Source organism: Haliotis asinina, chromosome 4 (assembly GCF_037392515.1).
Source record: "Haliotis asinina isolate JCU_RB_2024 chromosome 4, JCU_Hal_asi_v2, whole genome shotgun sequence".
Taxonomy (NCBI): Eukaryota; Metazoa; Mollusca; class Gastropoda; order Lepetellida; family Haliotidae; genus Haliotis; species Haliotis asinina.
In genome coordinates, this window is record NC_090283.1 from 12,171,143 (window position 1) to 12,190,875 (window position 19,733).

The 19,733-nt window shown below is 39.6% G+C and overlaps 1 protein-coding gene and 1 long non-coding RNA gene across 2 annotated transcripts in view; one reads left to right on the plus strand and one right to left on the minus strand.

The window, feature by feature from the left end:
* LOC137280769 (inositol 1,4,5-trisphosphate-gated calcium channel ITPR2-like) overlaps nucleotides 1–19,733 on the minus strand; it is a 131,254-nt gene that overhangs the window by 99,255 nt on the left and 12,266 nt on the right. The gene's annotated exons all lie outside the window — the stretch shown is intronic.
* Nucleotides 3,800–6,766, plus strand: LOC137282003 (uncharacterized). The gene is made up of 3 exons (XR_010956782.1): nucleotides 3,800–3,875; nucleotides 4,599–4,668; nucleotides 6,755–6,766. It is a non-coding gene; the product is annotated as an uncharacterized lncRNA (long non-coding RNA).

Genomic DNA, 19,733 nt, shown 5'->3' on the forward strand with positions numbered 1-19,733 from the left:
CATCAAAGACATAACCAGATAATAATATATTTTCATCATCAGAAAAAAACGCTTTTTGTCTCTTGTATTTGATTATTTCGGAAACATGGAAATGTTCTCGATTGAAAGTGAACTTTGAAAGAAGTCATATGGGCGATTGTTTGTTGGGAGGGGCGATAACTCTCCTTACGAACTATAAAGGGAGATGATTACAACAAATATGTCGCCATGTGGCGCTGACCACGTTGCCATGACATCGTCTTTATTGTCACCACGCCATATTGTGGTTATTGATAGCTGTGATATTACTCGTCGACAAAGTTTTGTTTTCTGAACAAAATTAGATAGTTTTACGATCATGAGGCCCTTCCATCTTTCCGGTAAGACAGTGCAGTCATGTTGGTAGTTTTGAGTGTTTTGTGTCTCGATAACTACGTTAGATCTACCATTCATAAAAGAAATATAAATATAGGGCCGTCTCCTATTCTCGCGGTAAACACATTTTCTGCCGAGGTCGCCGATGCGTGTTACTTAGCTGTATTGACCAGTAACTAGGAAGTGACCCAAGTCTGCGAATTATCAAAATTTTGCAATGTAACGAATATTCGTGAGTTTTAAACAACTTGGAAAAATCGTAACTATTCCCCACCCTTCCCGATAAGATTCCCCTTCCTTACACCTAATAACGTTAGTTTCTCGTTGTACCGCGAGAATAGGAGACGAATCGAAAAGTCAGCGGCGGACGACCATGTTTTTCATCGAGCTCAAGTGAGATAATTCACTTGATGGATCAAGCAGTTGATAGATGCAGATGTTAGAGGGGTAATCTCTTCATTTAAAAACAACAAGCATACATACGAAAAGAACTGTTTATATTATTTTTTCAGCTGATATTCGTAAGTACCGCGAGAATAGGAGACGCCAGTATACAAAGTATAGCAGGCATATTGATATCTACGTGCTACCGGTTTTCGGGCAGCTAACGCATCCGTTTATTCACTTCTCCCGAACAACACATTTGGTACACCTACAGAATACCGGATACCTGGCAGCCATATTGTTTAGTGTCGCGGCATCCTAACCCTTACCCCAACCCTAACCGAAACAAAACTCGGTATTCGGTAATCTTACCCGATCTGAAAACGTCTATTCCACGTTTGTAAGCAGAATACGCGAAACGTAGGAATTTTAAACATTTGTGGCTTGTTTACGTTTACAAGTGAATGGATCTGAGGTTATAAAGCTGGTCAAATGTTGCATTAAAATTGCCCCCGCCCAGCGAAAAAAGCTTCAGATCTATAGCCAGACGCCATCTACAGATGTAATATTTTCAACGTGAAAGTGTGCGTAGTTAATATAGTGCGGAGTACATTACATTACCCTAGATCCAGTTGGTTGGTCCTATTGTTAGTACAGAACTTAGTTGATAGAATCGCGATGTCCCAGGGTTCCATTGTACATATGTAAAATGAGACTCGGAACAAACGTTTCTGGTAATGAATGTAATATTGATTCTCATGTTATTGTTATTCTTTCTTTATTGACCCTTTCTTGATAACAGAATATAACAAGTTTTGTGATTATCTCTACAGTTTAAGTTATACTCTACCCATTTCTTTCACAACTAGTTTACACATTATAAATTCTTATTAAATTGTATGAAAATGAAAAACAATTCTTAACTATCCACTGCAACCTAGTTTTGATATTTTTATGTTCTTAGTATGCAGAAAATAGGATCTGTTTGTAACATCAGTCAGTGACAAGCAGTTCATCTCCCAATTTATCGCAATACCGGTACCTAAATCGCAATATAATGCAAAACAATCATTTGTCAGTACACAGTCCTAATCTCTATATTACACAGAAACACCCTGGGCAATGCCTGTTTTAACACAACACGTTAAAAGTTAAAACATTACAAAATGTTTTTAAACTTCTGTCTGCTTCCTGAGTTTGTCTCTGCAGGTCACTTTCACATTCACAGTTTTTTTCAGCTCGGACTGAATTACCTTTTAAATATAACTTTTCTGATAGATCAAGACTCTGTAATCATTCGTATTTTTCATGTATAGGATAGACTTTTTTATGTTATTCTGAATGTTAGTCCTACACAGAGTAATATCAATATATGCTTTTACTTCAGTTAGATACATTTCAAAAACTCTTCTTACTATATCGAAATAGAATTTAGCATTTCCAAAGCATCTGTATTCTGGTCTGAATGATGTATAGTGTCCGCCAGCGATGAGAAAAATACATTCTGTTGTATCTGGCCTTGTGCACTTGTCACTCATGTTATTAGAAAATAAACTATGTATAATGCATCAAAGGCTCTCCGGTGAGTTATAAATTGTACATTTTCGTCTCGAGTTATTATACTATATAATCTTCCTGCATTTCAACAGATTCTGGTCGGAAGTCCGGTATGCGACTGTCTGGATCGATTCAGTCTGGCAAGGTAGTGACCAATTATTATCACTGCGGCTAGATAAATAGATGACTGTACCTTGGGGATTTTCCTTGAGACATACATCTCTGTCTGCCATTAAATGTAATTATGTATAAGATTGTCTGTATATAACATGAACTGGTTTGTTGTGAACTCGGTAATTTGATGCCGCCTGCTGTGTTTCAAATTTGGTCAGTATCTAGGGCATTGACTGACATTCAAAATATCCAATGCATATTTATAGTTTTTATTGAAAATTGTCCCGTGAAAGTTGCAGAAGTCACTAGAAAGTCACAATGAAATCACTAAATTTTGATTTTGACTCTTCACCACAGTATTTTGCTTACAGTTAGGGGAGATGCATTGGCAGGCATGTGTCGAAGTGGTAATACATCTGACTTCCTAAAAGGATTATCGGCATAGCTTCATCAAAGAGCACACTAACAAATCGACATAGCTTCACCAAACAACACACTAACGTATCGGCATAGTTTCACCAAACAACACACTAACGTATCGGCATAGTTTCACCAAACAACACACTAACTTATCGGCATAGTTTCAACCAAACAACACACTACCTTATCGTAAAATTTTACCAAACAACACACTAACGTATCGGCATAGCTTCATCAAAGAATACACTAACTTATCGGCATAGCTTCAAAGAATACAGTAACTTATCGGCATAGCTTCAACAAACAACACACTAACCTATCGGCATAGCTTCCCCAAACAACACACTAACTCATCGGCATAGCTTCCATCAAAGAACACACTAACAACTTCGACAGATGAACATTTGTTTAAAGTATATATCTGTTAATGCAAAATGAAATCTACCTCTTTGAAAGACACATTTTATTTTCATAAAAAAGAGTTCGGGACTATCCACATAAACTGACGAATCCCAAATATGTAATTCCCTTTCTCCCTCCTCCATCTTCAGCTGATCTGTGTCCAGGAGATGTCAGAACAAACGGACATTGTTGCTGGGGTGAGATCTTTATTCAGTCCTCAAACAAATGACTTTCAATTCTTAATAACTCCCTTCAAACCAAGACATCGGTTGTATTTTCTATACTATGTCTTATGTCATAGTAATAAGGCATTGTTTTGTAGGGAACGATATAGAAAGAATAATTTTTAATTAATGACAACTTCGTCTTTCCATAAATACTTCAAGAAAACTCCATAATATCAAATACTTGTTTATTGGTTATATCCATGTATTCGATATGATGTTATTTCGGTAAGTTTTGGACCTATGCCTTAAAACCTTTTACATTCCATGAATATATCACCAACTACGAAAAGTGTGTTGTACTGAAAAGTGTGCTCAAAAGCTGACCTCCCTCTTATTTAGTGTCCTGTAGCTCTACCCAAGGCTGGTGGTAAGAAGACCCGACGGGGCAAGAAAGGCGGACGGAGACACAGAAAGCGGGTGAGTTGAGCTGTCGGTATTTATTTGTCAAAATTGCTGTGCTGCATTTGCGATCTCTTTGGTTTCTGAACTTTGTCTACAGCTGTGTATTGCTGATTAAACAAGTTGTCTGTAAACATTGTCTTGCTGATTTTAAACCGATAAGAATTGAAATCATTGATCAGTATGTGGGTATTACAGTTATACTCTCTGATTAATGCAGACAGTGGACACTAATTTGGTGTGTAACCCTCCTTCTAGGCAGAATGTATAAATCACATCTATTGACCAGTACCGGGAGTAGATTGAGCATTTCCTAGCCCTGAAGTGGTTAAAAAATCCCACCACTCGACGCCCGGGACAAGTCAGTTTTCATTTAGGGCAATCAAGTAATGATATCTCATTGGTCCGTGTGCTACTAGATAGTTCCCACATATGGTTTAAAACTGCAAATACACTTCGATTTCATTTCATATCTGCTCAAAATGTAGCTAATAAATTTCGCAATAATAATAATGTAGTTATCGTCCTGTGCTGTTTATCACTCTTGATTATGTCCTGAAATCAGGGCAAGTGGAAAATTAGACAGAACAAGTAACTTTTTTAGAGTAATCTGCCCTGAGGCAAGTGCCTTTTTCAAAACAAAATTGAATCCCTGCCTTGTTCGTAATGTGGGTTCTCTCTTAACGATGTTGTCAAACGCTACAGCTGCAGAAGTCGTTGACGATGTTGTCTACGTTGCAGCTGCAGGAGAAGTTGTTTCTGGAGACGTTGGGGGATGAGCGAGTCCAGGACATCAGACGGGGCGTGGAAGGTAGAGTCTACATTGTGACATGGTCCATGTTTGATAGAGAAACATCAACATTAGAACTGTTAAGTTGTTACTCTGCTACTCAGGCTAAAGAAGTTTGACTTGGGGAGCAAGGGCTAATCGGAGCCCATTTTCAGTGATGTCTTTTTCCCCTTTGATCCTGGTATCGATGTGTCTTTATCATCTTCAGTTTCGTCTATGTGTTATAACAACTATTACTTGACCCAATTCTGTTGAGCTAGTCGGTTCTTTGGCACATGGCTCACACACATCTGTCGGGATTAAACCCTCTGCTTTCTCTGCTGTATCTATTTTAACTTTATATAATTTCTCTTTCACTATAATTTCCGTCTTATATTTTTTGTGTTTTGTTTGTTTATTTTCTTCTGTTCTGTATCACTTGCTTTACCCTCTCTTTAGCTTTGCACGTGGTCTGTTTGAGTGACGTCAGTGAGGGGGCGGGTCTTCACTTCACCAACATGTCCGTCCACACCAGGTAATACAGACCGCCACAGGTGTCTCAGGATGCAATGGTGCTTTGTTCTCTTATTGACTTGACGATAAGCCATTGGACTTTGTATCATTAATGCATACTGAGTGACATGAAAGGTCTCCTTGACAACTATAGAGTTTGTGTTTTCTGTTTATATGCCATAGATGTTGCTTCAAAGATGAAGCGTTATTGTCATGGAAACAAACACCAGATTTCCCCGCAACATGCCTTAGATCACACAACAGGTTCTGTGACTGTATCATTAGACAAGATACTTCAGAATGTAGCTGTAGGTATTGAATTAGTGATACCGTTTGTCCGAGTGATATCTGACGCATTTGGTCAGGACAACGCCACCTTTAGGGCGATTATGGGGAAGTGTTAATATCCACGGGAACATTGTTTTGTTTATGATTCGTGTGTGGTGCTCGGCAATACGAACATCTTTATTGATAATGTTTATATATAAGAAATAAATACTCATCAGAACATTATAGACCCGTTACCCGTGTAATTGACCGGCCGATCATATCAATCACATTACAACGACGTAAATACGGCAACAGTGTTGTGAAAAGTGTTACTCAACTGGAGCTAAACCATACTGTATAGGATTGTTGACTGAGGCCGACTGATATAGAGGACAAAATGGCGGATCTCTTGTGTAAACATGTCGGTCAGACCCGGCAAACACTACATAAGCCAACAAGAGAAGGCCACAGCCTCATTGTCAAATGCGAGTTCTCCTTTAAATACGCTACGATAGAACATTTTCATGACAAATAAATGCTAGGGTGGTTGAACATATACGAAGTACCTACGCTGTTGTGACATAGCTGAAATATTGCAGAGTGCGATGTTATGCAACACACAAAGCAGGTGTTGACTTTACCACGAACCTAATGGATTAGATCAGCTTAGAGAATAGTGACCAGAGAAGCATGCAAGACTTTAAGTAGGTCTGTATCCCGTCAACATTGGTAACCGAACATGCAGTTTAGCATGCTTGAACACAGGCTTTACATTGATTCACGGCCACTTCAATCCTTTCCCCGTATTTTTATGCCTTTCTCATCTTCAGCCCGAGTTGGCAAAACAAATAATCAGAAGTATACAAATAAAACCCGATTAGTTTTCAGTGATTAGTAACGTATTTTTTACAATTCTAAATCTAAATCACGTGGTAATAAACTTTAATTTATCAGTGATATGGATTGAGTCGCTTTGTTTTTGAAACAATTTGTAAAAAAAATATAGATGAAAAAATATCAAGGTGACCTGCATTTTCATGAGTGTTCAAGGATTATAGTATTTTTGTTATCAAATCTGGGTATAAAGTTGCACCTCTGCGGCTGAAGTTCAGATAAGAAAGCATAATACAACAATTCAGGGTGGGCAGGAGACGGGAACCACTGGAAAAGTACGGGCAATCATATAGCTTACTTGCAAATAGTTGCAGACATTAGAACTGTAGGCACTGTTCTCTAGAGCAGTGGGTTACCAGATTGGCAGTGTCCGGTTTTACGGGTTTCGTTGCACACAGTTTGTAACATTTTACTGACTCAAATGTTTTGGTATGTACGTCTCTTGTTTCAGCCAAACTGGTAGCACTGAACAGACTCCTCAGTGCGACTTTATACAGCAACAGGTTGGTTATAGTTCACTTCTTCGGGAAATCAGATATAACTGTCTTTAGCTGACACTGGCAGAGGAGCAGCCAGCGTGCTTTAACGTTTGTTTTGACGAACACTTTACCTGACGGAGGGTCCGTAAACTGAATATATTTAGTGACCCTGTTTTAATTGGTAACACTATTTTAGCGATCCTGAAGCTACAACTATTTCAAGCCAAAAGATTCGGCCATTGTGCGATATGCCCAGCCATGAATCACTATTATATGTAAATGATACCCCAACCCCTTCGAATAAAACAAAGTCGTCAGAACATATCGTAATTCCGACTCTATGAGATGTTCAACCTTTCGTGTATTCCTATGAAAAGAAAACGAAACCAGGACTATACAGTTAAATTAGTCTACCGCTAACGCTTGTTTCACCACAACGGCGACTCTTTAACACTGATTTAGGTAGAGTCTGGGAGCTGATCACGCCGCCATTGTTTTACAGGTAGCTCTACCCTATGGCTACAGCACCACCTACAACGAATATGGACACCACCCAACTGGATGTAGATATGTCAGTGACAACTATGCATATGCCCAGAGTGGACGTGGATATAGAAATTACGACTGTGGATATGTTGAGTGTGGATGTGGACATGCCAGTGACAACGACGGATATTCTCTGCATGGATGTGGATATGGCGATGACAACTTCGGATATGTACATTATGGCTACGGATATGTCGATGACAACTTCGGATATGTACATTATGGCTACGGATATGGCGATGACAACTGTGGATATGCTCAATATGGACACAGATATGGCTATTGATCAAATTGTCATATTTCTCAGATTTTTCCTCATGGTGCTTTCAGTATGGAATGTTTTTGGACTCTGCTTTATGGAACTCGGATTTGATACAAACGAACTTGAATCTCAGTCGAATCATGGTTTTCCTGATCTACCTTTACCTCAAAAATATTTTGGCAGTTGTTCTGATGTGATTGTTTTTAGTTTTTATGATAAATTTTATATTTATTTCAAAACAGGTTCATTGTTTTCATTTTATCTTCCAGAGCAATGTCAAGGTAGCATGAAAAGAAAAGTGACACTAGATATATGTGTCAATTACAGTGGAAGCTGTCATAACCGGCAACTGTCCAATCTGGCAAGTTGTCAACACCGGCACAAAATCTCAGTCCCAAACGTGGCTTGTACATTTATCATCAGCTCTAAATTCTACAATCCGGCACCTTGTGTAAACAGGATTATAGCTTCAGTCCCAGTGAGTGCCACTTTAGACAGCTTACATTGTAGTGGACAATCCCTAGACTATAAACCGACAGTACAATATTATAGGTATATGACGCTAGCCTTAAGTTATCGAACTGGGACCATTATGAGCAAAGAGGTCTGCTGCGTTGGTGTGGGGGCACCAACTGGTTATGCTGTGGTGCTGTGAAGACACCGAGTTAAGACTTGCTGGTGTGACAACACCAACGAGATATGCCATGCTGGTGTGACAACACCAACGAGATATGCCATGCTGGTGTAATAACACCAAAGAGATATGCCGTGCTGGTGTGAAGACATCAGATCAACAAAATCAACGAGCCTGACTGGCATTTCTCGAAACGTTCGTAGAACTAAGAATTTCTAAAACACGTTCTTAACACATTGGCTAAGATCAAAATGAAAAATTCTTAGAGCTACGGACATTTCGAGAATATGGGCCCTGTCTTCCGGCCAGCACGGGTTGTTGGGGACACAGAATCCCCACCGGATCTCTTTGCTATGAACCAGTGACAACACAGAGTAATATAAACCGAGAGATAAAGAGTGAGGTGATAATAATCGGAGTAGTATTGTTTTTGCAATTTCATCAAGTGTCTACAGCTTGCAGCATGCGAAACTATGCGTCATATATGCTGACCACCATAAATAACATGACATTTGTGTTTAGGTGACATTGATGGGGTTGTGTTTGACATCGGAACACCCACGTGAGACGTACTATAATGTCACACGTGTCTGACATTTCTTATTTTTAATCTGATAACTACAAACAATTTTTAAAGTTTTCCCTTGATTGAAATCCGCTGGCTGTAGTATGTCCCAGTGCTGCCATTGGCATTTGTGTTGTCGGTAAAGTGAAACGTACATTCATTCTATACTATTAGCATTGAAGTTATGATGGAATTTTCCTTCTTCGTGTTTGGTTGGGAGTATAGAATTACAAGTAGCATATTGATGAAAATGAAAACGTTACCAAAGCGGGACATATAACAAAATGTGTAAAACACAATCTCACTAACGTTAAGAGTGAGTGAGTTTAGTTTTACGTCGCATTCAGCAATATTCCATTTTTATGGCGGCGGTCTGTAAATATAAATCGAGTCTGGACCAGACAATCCAGTGATTAACAACATGAGCATCGATCTGTGCAATTGGGAACCGATGACATATGTCAACCAAGTCAGCGAGTCTGACCACCCGTCCCGTTAGTCGCCTCTTGCGACAAGCACAGTCGCTTAGTATGGCAATCATGTGTTGCTGAAAGGCCTAGTCTACCCCGGGACCTTCACGGGTCCACAAGCTTTATGCTTGAACATGATCTCATTGTGGTGTCATATGGGCCACTGAAAGTACTCATTGTTTATCTCTGTAGAATTTGCACTTGTTTAAGTATTGATACAATCAGTAGATAGCAAACGTCAAAAGTATGGTGGGACGTTAAGGAAAGTGATGTGGAAACACCTTGGTCGATTTCTTGGGTCATTTTTGAATTGAATTGAATTCGAACTTTACAAAAGTTTTCCGTCGTTAAGACGCCACTAATTTAAACAAAGGTTCAAGCATGAAATGGGAACAACGTAGCTTATGTCGACGGTTTTTCTTGAATATTTGCTTTCAGATGTTACTTTCAATATATTTACTATAAATCGACCTTTTATTTATCATCATACCTGACAAAGTTATAATATATTTCAACAGGAGATGTATTTTCTAACATTGGATCCTATAGTTTCACAACGAAATATATGTCCTCCTCCCAATGCGGCATAGCCAGTTCATAATAGAATATGAACTAGATAGTTATATAGATGGTTTGACATCTGTGGTAATACTGCAATTCTCTAACGAAGCGATTTCTTCTTTTCCAGTGTGGCGTGCTCTTAAATCACATAAGCTATATATCGCCGTCCGATCTGCTTGAACGGATCATTACCCCGTGTCATCGCATAACACAACTCATATTCCAAACACAATGTGCAAACATACAGGGCTAATAATCCCTATCTATCTAGTCTAGCTTCAACTAGGACACAATGGTAATTGACTGTGTTTGAATACAGAAGAGAAAACTTTGGCATTTATCTCATTTTGTTCAGAGGGTATGCTTGTGATGTTTATCATGGTGATTGTATTTCACACATAATGTTCACGTGACACGCTGTGCAGATGAAAGAAAGACAGAAATGCAGAGTTTTCTGAGGCGTTGAAATATAACTATGTTGAAATATGATAACTATAATGAGTTGCGTGCCCTTGCTATGACAGAATCCGGGGCGTTCCTTGTGATGTTGCGGTATAAGTTCCTTACAGTTCAAGACCATCCAGTGTGCGAGATAGCCACTGGCTCGCGAGCCTGTGGCTAGTACAAAATCCTGTCGTACCAGTAAATATCGATAGTCACTCCTCTGACTGACTGGTGAATTTTCATGTGGTCATTTTGTAAACACGTTACTCTCTCCGCCCTGTCAAGTTACAATACACTTATGGACTGATAAAATTCATCATATGATCAGCTTTATGATGAAAAACGCGTCGACAACAGCTTATTCTCTTCTATGTTTGTAATCCTTACTTAGTTCCTGCATTTCAATTTCGGGCTGGTGAATCATTTTATGAGCTGGTCACATTCAGCCATATCTAGTTTACAGAAACTATATCGCACACTGAGACCAAGCCATTTATAATGTATAGGTCGCTGGAAAGTTACAATGAGCGTTATTAAAATATACAAAAGCAGCAGCAACAACAACAAAATCAACAACAACAACAACAACAACAACAGCAGCAACAACAACAACAGCAACAGCTTTAACAAAATGTTCCAGTTACAATTTACACCTCTAGTTCTAAAGGCTTGAAGTTACTTAGGTTGGAAAGACTAGTAGTAATCACAGAATTGAAAACTAGTAAAGGGTTGTAACTAGATTTTCGAAGCTCTCATCGCGCTAAGATAGTCAAATTTAGTGCCATTCATTAACATTAACTTGCGACTATCTTAGCGCTAAGTGAGCTTCGAAAATCTAGGTCCTGGCCATGGAACGTTATTGATTATTAACAGTTCACTTGTCCTCGTCACAAGTTATATGTCTCGGGTAAGACCTAAAGTGAATTTCGAGCCTCAAATACAAAGGGAATTTTCAACCACTTATGGTTTGTGTTGGTGTTCTGGTTTATGTCAAATAAAAAAAAACAATACATGCTTCAAGATAAAACTGTACCAGCCTACTGCATGTTCCACAAAGGCAGGTACTTCGGTTTAAGTCCTTATCTCAATAACATACTTCAGAATATATTCTCTTCCACAGTCTGCTACATGTTGCATGTTCTGTTGCTAGAAACAACTATGCAAACATCTCATCTTTGTTATGGGATTTACTAGACCATCACACACACTGTGTTTGACATACTAACGCGCGCGTCACAAGACATAATGTAACGTACTAACTAACCCGTTCCTCTAATGGCGGAAAGTATACACAAATTCATGCTTGACTTCCCGCGGGCTGTAGTCCCAGATGCTTTAGAACCAGACGAAACTGACCAAACTGATGACCCGTATACGACAGTACGTCGTCGGGACTACCACGTTCACATCACATACGACGTCAAGGCTGTAGATATTCAGTTTAGTATTTTCCTACGTCAGTTTTGGACATGAAACATATTTTTATTTTTAGGTCCAAATGCTATACATTCATATTGGTTACCAAGTATATTTTCATCACCTAAGGTCCAGTCTAACGGTGCGGTGGGTAGCCTGGCGGTTAAAGCGTCCGTCCGTCACGCCAAAGACCCGGGTTCTATTCCCCACATGAGTACAATGTGTGAGGCCCACTTCTGGTGTCCCCCGCTTTGATATTGCTGGAATATTGCCAAGAAAACAAAAACAAACTTACTCAGTTTAATGGGTATTTTACACCACCAAGTCAACATTTGCTCAAACAATTTTGAATCAACTGCCGTATCAACTTTTCAACTTTCCCCAAAACACAATGTCGTCTGCAGGACAAAGAGTCTCCTTGAAGCCGCCATATTCCCCAAGGTATGACAGTACTGCTCTGACACATAAAGCATGAACTTTGAGATCCAGCTTGTATGTTGTTTATTGATGTATTGACAGACACGGTACAGTCACACCTACAGCTCTTTCACCCAGAAGGGGAAGTGACAACAGGTTCACCCCCATAGTCAGTGTGAAATGGTCTGTTGTCATTTGGCTTAGGCCTTAGTTGGCAGTCACCTATGAGGGAAAGTGTTTATGACATTGTAGACTTGGATCAGCACACTTTAAGCCTGCGTGCTCGTAGGCGTCGATTGTGTTGGAAAAGTCAGACGTCTGAATACTTGTAGGGAGTTACCTGGAGGGAAGGAGAATCAAGTTTCCTTTGAACAGTGAACTTATACACCTGGATGTTTTAGAAAATATGTCATTTACAAAGTTCAAAGAGATAACGGTCCATGCATATGAACGAGGCATCTCTAAAATCTATGGCAAATTGTAAAGCAAAAGTCACTGTAATCTGATTGGTTGAAAATCATGATCGAATGGTATTCGATTCTCGGAAACTACAAGACTGTTCGCTGTGTATTGACATGTAGAAACAATTGTTATGTTGTGTATTCAGCAGTGGTGACGTCATTAAAATCATATTGCGTGTGTGTGTGAGAGAGAGAGAGAGAGAAAGAAAGAGAGAGAAAGAGAGAGAGTGAGGGTGTGTGTGTGTGTGAGAGAGAGAGAGAGAGAGAGAGAGCTTTGTAATCAAAGTAGTAAAATGACAATGTCAAGCGCTGCGTAACTTGACGGTTCACCCTGTTGTCGACAGTCTTGGACGGGAGGCATTGAGATACACGGACATTCCTACATATACAATAAACTGTGATTGAATATTCTTATTCATCTAATCAAACTGTTTTCTGATATGACCATATCAAGGTTTATGGTGTTATGAAGCAAATGTTCGCTTGAAGCAGTAGGTTTATAGTGGGGTAATATATGACACGACAGTAAGGTCTTTATACCTCAGTATTGCCCAATGTTCACGTGCTTACACCTGACATAAGCTTTATGCCACGTATTTATACCAGATATTCTTCAGAAATAGGAATTACTTTACGTGTTTTCTTTTTCTTTGGCAAAAAATTAAAACTGAAAGTAATTACAATATTCTTTCAGTGCAAACCTGGGACTCGGTCCACAAAGCGAGTGTCGGTAAATGTAAAGAATAGGGGGATTACGATCGTTTAGTAGAGAGAAAACATTATGGAAGGGAATTTGGAGAAAATTCAAAACACTTGCAATAAGAGGCGTCAGCCCTATATGTTAAGTTACTGATTATGTGTGTTTCGGTCATGTATTATCGCACTTTAATCAAATGTCAGTAGTTGGTTTACATGAATCCTTCAGTGAATTCGAAAATTTCTTCAGTCTGTCGTGTGTGTGTGCCTGAGTGGTGTGTGTGTGTGTGTGCCTGAGTGATGTGTGTGTGGGGGTGGGTGGGTGGTGATTGATGTGTGTGTAGTGAGTGAGTGTGTGTGTGGTGATCGTTGCGCGTGATGAGTGTGTGTGTGTTGCGTGTGTGTGCGGTGAGTGTGAGAGTGTTGTGATTGTTGAGCGTGATGAGTGTGTGTGTGTGGTGATTGTGTAATTGTGTGTGTGTGAGTGTGTGTGTGGTGATTTTTGTGTGTTTAGTGAGTGAGTGTGTGTGGTGATTGTTACGTGTGATGAGTATGTGTGTGGTGCGTGTGTGGTGAATGAGTGGTGACGCGAATGTGTGGTGACGCAGATCACAGCCACCGGTCTGCGCATTAGGACCCCATAAAGGACACCACTTCCACCGGTCAGCGTCTCCTCGCCACACCAACTCTTATCGATTCCCCGAACCCTGCATACAGACACCTCCCTCCCTCGACAATCATGGTGCACAGTAACCTCCACCATGTCGAAACGTTCACAAGTAAAAACCTGTAGTCGGGGGAATTTATTACCAGAATTACACAAAAGTCATGAATATTCCAATGTCTGAGATCACATCCAAATGAGCATGCAGCGTTGCACATTCTGAATTATTTGGGAATTGAAGACAGAATACCGATGAGTGTTTAAGACCTTGTCGATTACGTCACTGTCCGTTAAAATGGATCTTCTTGGAGTAGAAACCTGCCAAAACTGCAAACATGGAACAGTGCCAGACTGCGATCAATATATTCCACGTGGGCATTGCACAATATTGCATCAGTTCTAAAATAGATTTTGAATAGTTGCGCTAAATTCGTGCAACTCTCCTGAAAAACCTACGGTCGTTTTCAGACTGTGGAGCCATATGAATGAGAGACGTGTGGCATTGTCGTTATAACATAGACGGGAAGACAATGTAATAATTATAATAACCTGTTGTGTTGGTCGATAGTCATGTTGTCAATCACTTGATATTCCTGTAAAGAACTTATCATTTACAGAGCGACAACATAGTGTCCCATCAACTAACTCAGCGGACGGTGTCTCTCAACCTAAACGTTATCAGGCAGGATTTAAAATATCCACAACAATCGAAGATGATACATTTTAGATGAAAAAAAATCTGGTCTAAATCGACCATTGTATCAGGGTGAAAATGGAGAAAAATAAGAATCTATAGAAATGGAAAAATAAATAGACAATGAAAATAATAAAGAATAATAGTAAAATAATACATGAAAACATCGTAGATGGTAGATTAGAGTTAGATTGGTAGTCAACAAAGGTAGAACCAATACGTGTCTTCTCAGAATTACTGGCATGTCGAATGATTGTTTTCAGTTTTTTTGCATTCATTTTGGTTTTCTGTTTGGGGCTGTGTAGGTTGGAGGATGCATTTTCAATCACCGATCCAGGAGTTACATTGGTTTGTTCTCAAAGAAGCGGGCGGTGTGACTCGTCACGCCGAAGACCTGGGTTCTTTTCTACATATGGGTATAATGTGTGAAGCCCATTTCTGGTGTCCCCGCTGTGATATTGCTGAAATGTTGTAAAACTAAACTCTCTCACTCAAAGAAGTCTTCTAGTGTACGAGTTTTGTTTATGAGCAAATTCTTGCTCCTAACAAAGAGACAAGTCTGAGGGGCCACGAATTACGATATTGATTTTGTAGTTGAATCTCCAGTCTACCACTTAGCATTGTCTTATACTTCCCTAACACGTAGAAACTATCGATTGGGCTGCTGGTAGAGATACAGAAGGGGCACTGAATCATTGTGAGAAGACAACTAGGCTGCCGTAGGCAGTTTGGGTAGCCGCCTACTTGTTACAGCGTTTGCTTCACATCAAAGACCGGGTTTGATTCCCAACATGGATAACATATGTGAAGTCATTCTGGATCCCGCCGTTTATTTCTGGAATTCGCCCATACACGGCGTTATACATTTATTTTCAATGCCACTATGATCTTTTACAAATGTAAATTACAAAAGGAAAAATAAAACCAAACATCGTAAGTCAATCGTAACTGTATTTCTGTTGGAGCATGAAACAATCCAACGATACCCTTAATCGATTACTTTAAGAAAAGTACTTTCTGTACCATTTTATTTTTAACAATAACATACCTTGTGATCTAGAAATAAAAATCATTTTGAATATCGACGCCGAACGTTAAAAGGCACGTATACAAGACGTTCTCGACAGCCACAATGTCAGTTGTCTCAGAACAGTGTAAACAATATATAGTCGGGAGACGTTTGACTGAAACATGTCACTCGCTGAATATTCGGTTTCATGTAATAACAGGTATTGTTTAGAAACCAGCTGGAATTGTCAGAGGTGAGCGCACAAAACCTAACTTTCCTAAAGCACAGGTATATATGGAAGTGATATTTTACGGTTGAACTGTAACGAAGAGAACAAGATTTCTCATTAAGATCCTGACACATATCTTCCATGTGTTGAAAGAATATTGATTTTAAACGCCCCTGGGTATGGAAAACAACTTTGGTCCAAGCTTGTATTTGTTATCTTTTAATTACAAACCATAAATTCCGTCTTATGTATACCTGCCATACCTTCGTCCAGTAGAAGGCGTACAGAATCAGGGTACAGTGGCACCATTCGATGCAGATAACAAGAGTCTTCCGAGGTTAACATCTTTTTTGTGTCAGAAGACAGCATGGACGTGCCAAAGTGCGATTAATGTTTGTTAGTTCATTCGTCCGTCTTAAATATGGCAGAAACATATTGATTTTATGGTTGAACGCATGGTAAATGTATATTGTAAACACGCTGTTACATAAACAGTTATTCAGTGAAAGGAATTTCCTAATTAAGGAGGATTAAGGATTGGTGTCCTGATTTTGCACAGTAGAGTATAGAGATAACTGTATCATTATCATAGGGGAAGTGTGGCTTTTTTTAAAATTATGAATTTGCGACTGACGAACTAGAGAACATTTCAAGCTTTAGGAATATTGGAAATTTGTACAATGGCGGCTGTGACGGCCATCTTGAATAATGGCCATTAAGGTAATCTCGTGATCCAATAGAAATCTGACGCATGTGTTTAGAAACGTTACAGCTTGCTTATTAAGGGCTATCGCCTAATTTCTTACAACAGATGATGTTCTCTATATCCTGCCTTTGACAGACAATAGATCTGTAGAATGCCATATGACACCATATAAGGAAATATGAAAGTAGCATTCGATGGTAAAGAAGACAAAAGTTAAAGTATTACTTGTTGATTGTGGAATATGACCTCGATAGACGTATGCGCGATGGAGAGTGGTTATGTATTTCCGGGTCGTCAGGCCGATTCCCCACAAGGGCAAAATGCATGAAGCCCATATCTGGCGTCCGTCACGGTGATATTGCTGGAACGTTGCTACACGCGGCGTAAAACTAAACTCACTCACATGCGTACACCCTTACAACACTAACGCTCACACGTATCACTTTCGATCACTCCTGTTGTCATTTAACCATAAACTGTGCATCGTTCACATAACCGTCAAACTGATGACGAAAGGCTTACACATAGTTTATCAATGGCTAACTGTTTACAGCATCATTAGACGTAGAAACTACATTGGTTCATCGATTCCCGCAACCAAATTACCCTCTGTTTAATCTCATTGCATTAATTAGTTATATATAGATGAGATTAGAAACGGAATGCCACCATCAGTTTCCTGGTGTATCACATATCCATTCCGATAACTACCCTGGACACTTTGGCTTCACCGTGAAGATCCGGGTTACAATTGGTCTTCAGTAACCCATGATTGTCTCCTTATCCGTGAAGATCCAGGTCAGAATGGTCTTCAGTAACACATGCTTGTCGTATAAGGCGACTAACGGGATCGGGTGGTAGGGCTCGCTGAATTGGTTGACACACGTTATCGGTTCCCGATTGCATAGGTTGATGCTCATGATTTTGACCACTGGATGGTCTGGTCCAGACTCGATTATTTACTTACCGTTATCACATAGCTGGAATATTGTCGAGTGCGACGTAATCTAAACTCACTCACTCACCTTTGGTTCGTTTTAAACCGAATTCGAAATACACATATCTAAATCAACTCGAATGGCACATGTTATCGTTAAGCAGTGACCGCTATCTGTTTGTAGGTTAGCGCCACACTCTTCAATCATTCGGGCTGTATGATTGCGAGTCTAAATAATTGAGTGTGGACCAGACAGTCTAGTAATTGACATCATCAGCTTCAGTTTAGTCTACGACAACAGCATGTGAGTCCACGGACGTGACTGCCCGACCATCGCAGTCGTCACCTACAATACTTGCTTGTTGAAAACCAATTCGTCCAGGTTCATTACGACTAGGCAAAGTTAGAGAAACAATGATGTCATTTATGAACATTTTCGTGGTGAATACTTCTTGAGTATCACGTTTATTGGATTACTTTACTCTAGATAAATGAAGATGAAAGGATTCAATTCTCACCAAATACAGCCACGCACCTACCGTTTTCAACGAAAAAAAAACTCTGGAAAAGATTAATTATATAACTTCATCGCGAAGCTATGGAATATTCCAATCTAACTGCTATTACCGATGTATGTTGTGGGGTACACAACCAGCTACAACCTGTAAATAACTTGGATTGTTCTGTTAATCAATAACCAGATCAATTATGGCGGCACCCTCGGGTATCTGTCCTTCGTTCGAGGCAGCTCGTGTTGGGTATACTCGATCGGGGCTGATGATATTTATTGTTAATATTGGATTGGGATGAATCATCTAAGATCGGTGGCAAATCACCGTCGGTGTTGATTATCGTTGATGATGCGTGAGTAGGTGGTTAGTCCATGGTGAACCCAGATATAACTGGGGCAGCGTAGGTGAATATGGATTGTACGTATCCGTCATTGAATGAAACTACATGTGTATGAAAAAAACCCATTGTTTTGTGTTTTTACGTACGTTTGTTTGTTTGTTTGTTGGTTATGCATCGTTGCATTAAAGAAGTTTGGTATTTGTTTGCCGTTTGACGCCGCACTCCAAAAATATTCCACCCATATGGCGGCGGTCTGTAAACAATACATCTGGACTAGACACTCCACTGAAAAACAACAGCATAAGCATCGATAAACACAGTACGTTTACATGTATCAATCAACCTAGTCATTGAACCTGATCACCTGGTCCCGTTTTAGCCGCCTCTTACATCAACATGGGTAGCTGAAGATCACTTCTAACCCGGATCTTCACAAGTAGGATGGATCAAGGGTTTGGGACAATTTTGTTTAAAATAATAAATATTAGCTTAAAGAACGAACAAACAAGCAAAAATACTACATCCGGCTACTTAGGTTCATAACAAGAAACACCTTTCAGTTATTTAATGAATTTGATTCTAAAGGCATCTTCGACTAGAGTTTAACGTTTTTACCACGTTTTACAACACGTGCAGTGCAGGCATGGGGAGACAATCGTGACAGCGACATTCAGGACAACAATGCATGAAATCCGATACCCGATTACCTGGTTTCCGCAAAGATAGCGTCTTGTCAGTAGTGCTATCAACTACCCGATCTTTACCTACATACCTCCAAAGTCCCAGTTAACGCTCATGGTAACATAATACACCTATCCACCTGTAATTAACTTAACTACCTTTGATGGCAATGGTTGTCTGTCGGGCTAAGAGCGTGTCAGCATCGACTTACGATACAATCCAGGATCTCATAGTTCTCAAATATGCTCGTTCTAGGATGGTCATTCTGAAAACTAGTGTGAAAGACGGTCGACATCGTGTGATAGAAATGCGACGGGTAGATTATATCACAAAGAGCTGTCGTAAAAGTCGCCTCCTTTGGAACGAACCCTGTTTTGAAAAGAAACCCGTGTATTTTAATGCCTTTGTTGAATAAACACATATACTCGCTTTAGCTGAACAAACGCCTACCTTGAATTAACAATCTAGAATATTAATAAATAATATTTTGATAAACACCTCGAATGCTAAACGATTGTTGTCATTTGTATACCACTCAGTTAAATGTTTGCATATTATCACAATTCAACCTCGATAAAGTACGTTGGCGGAGTTATCTTGAATGGCGTATGAATACACCATTTGTTGGTGATTCGACCATGGACTGTACACTCAGAGCGCAAACGGGTAAAAATCTGCCAAGTTTCTCCAACATGGTTATTAGAGGT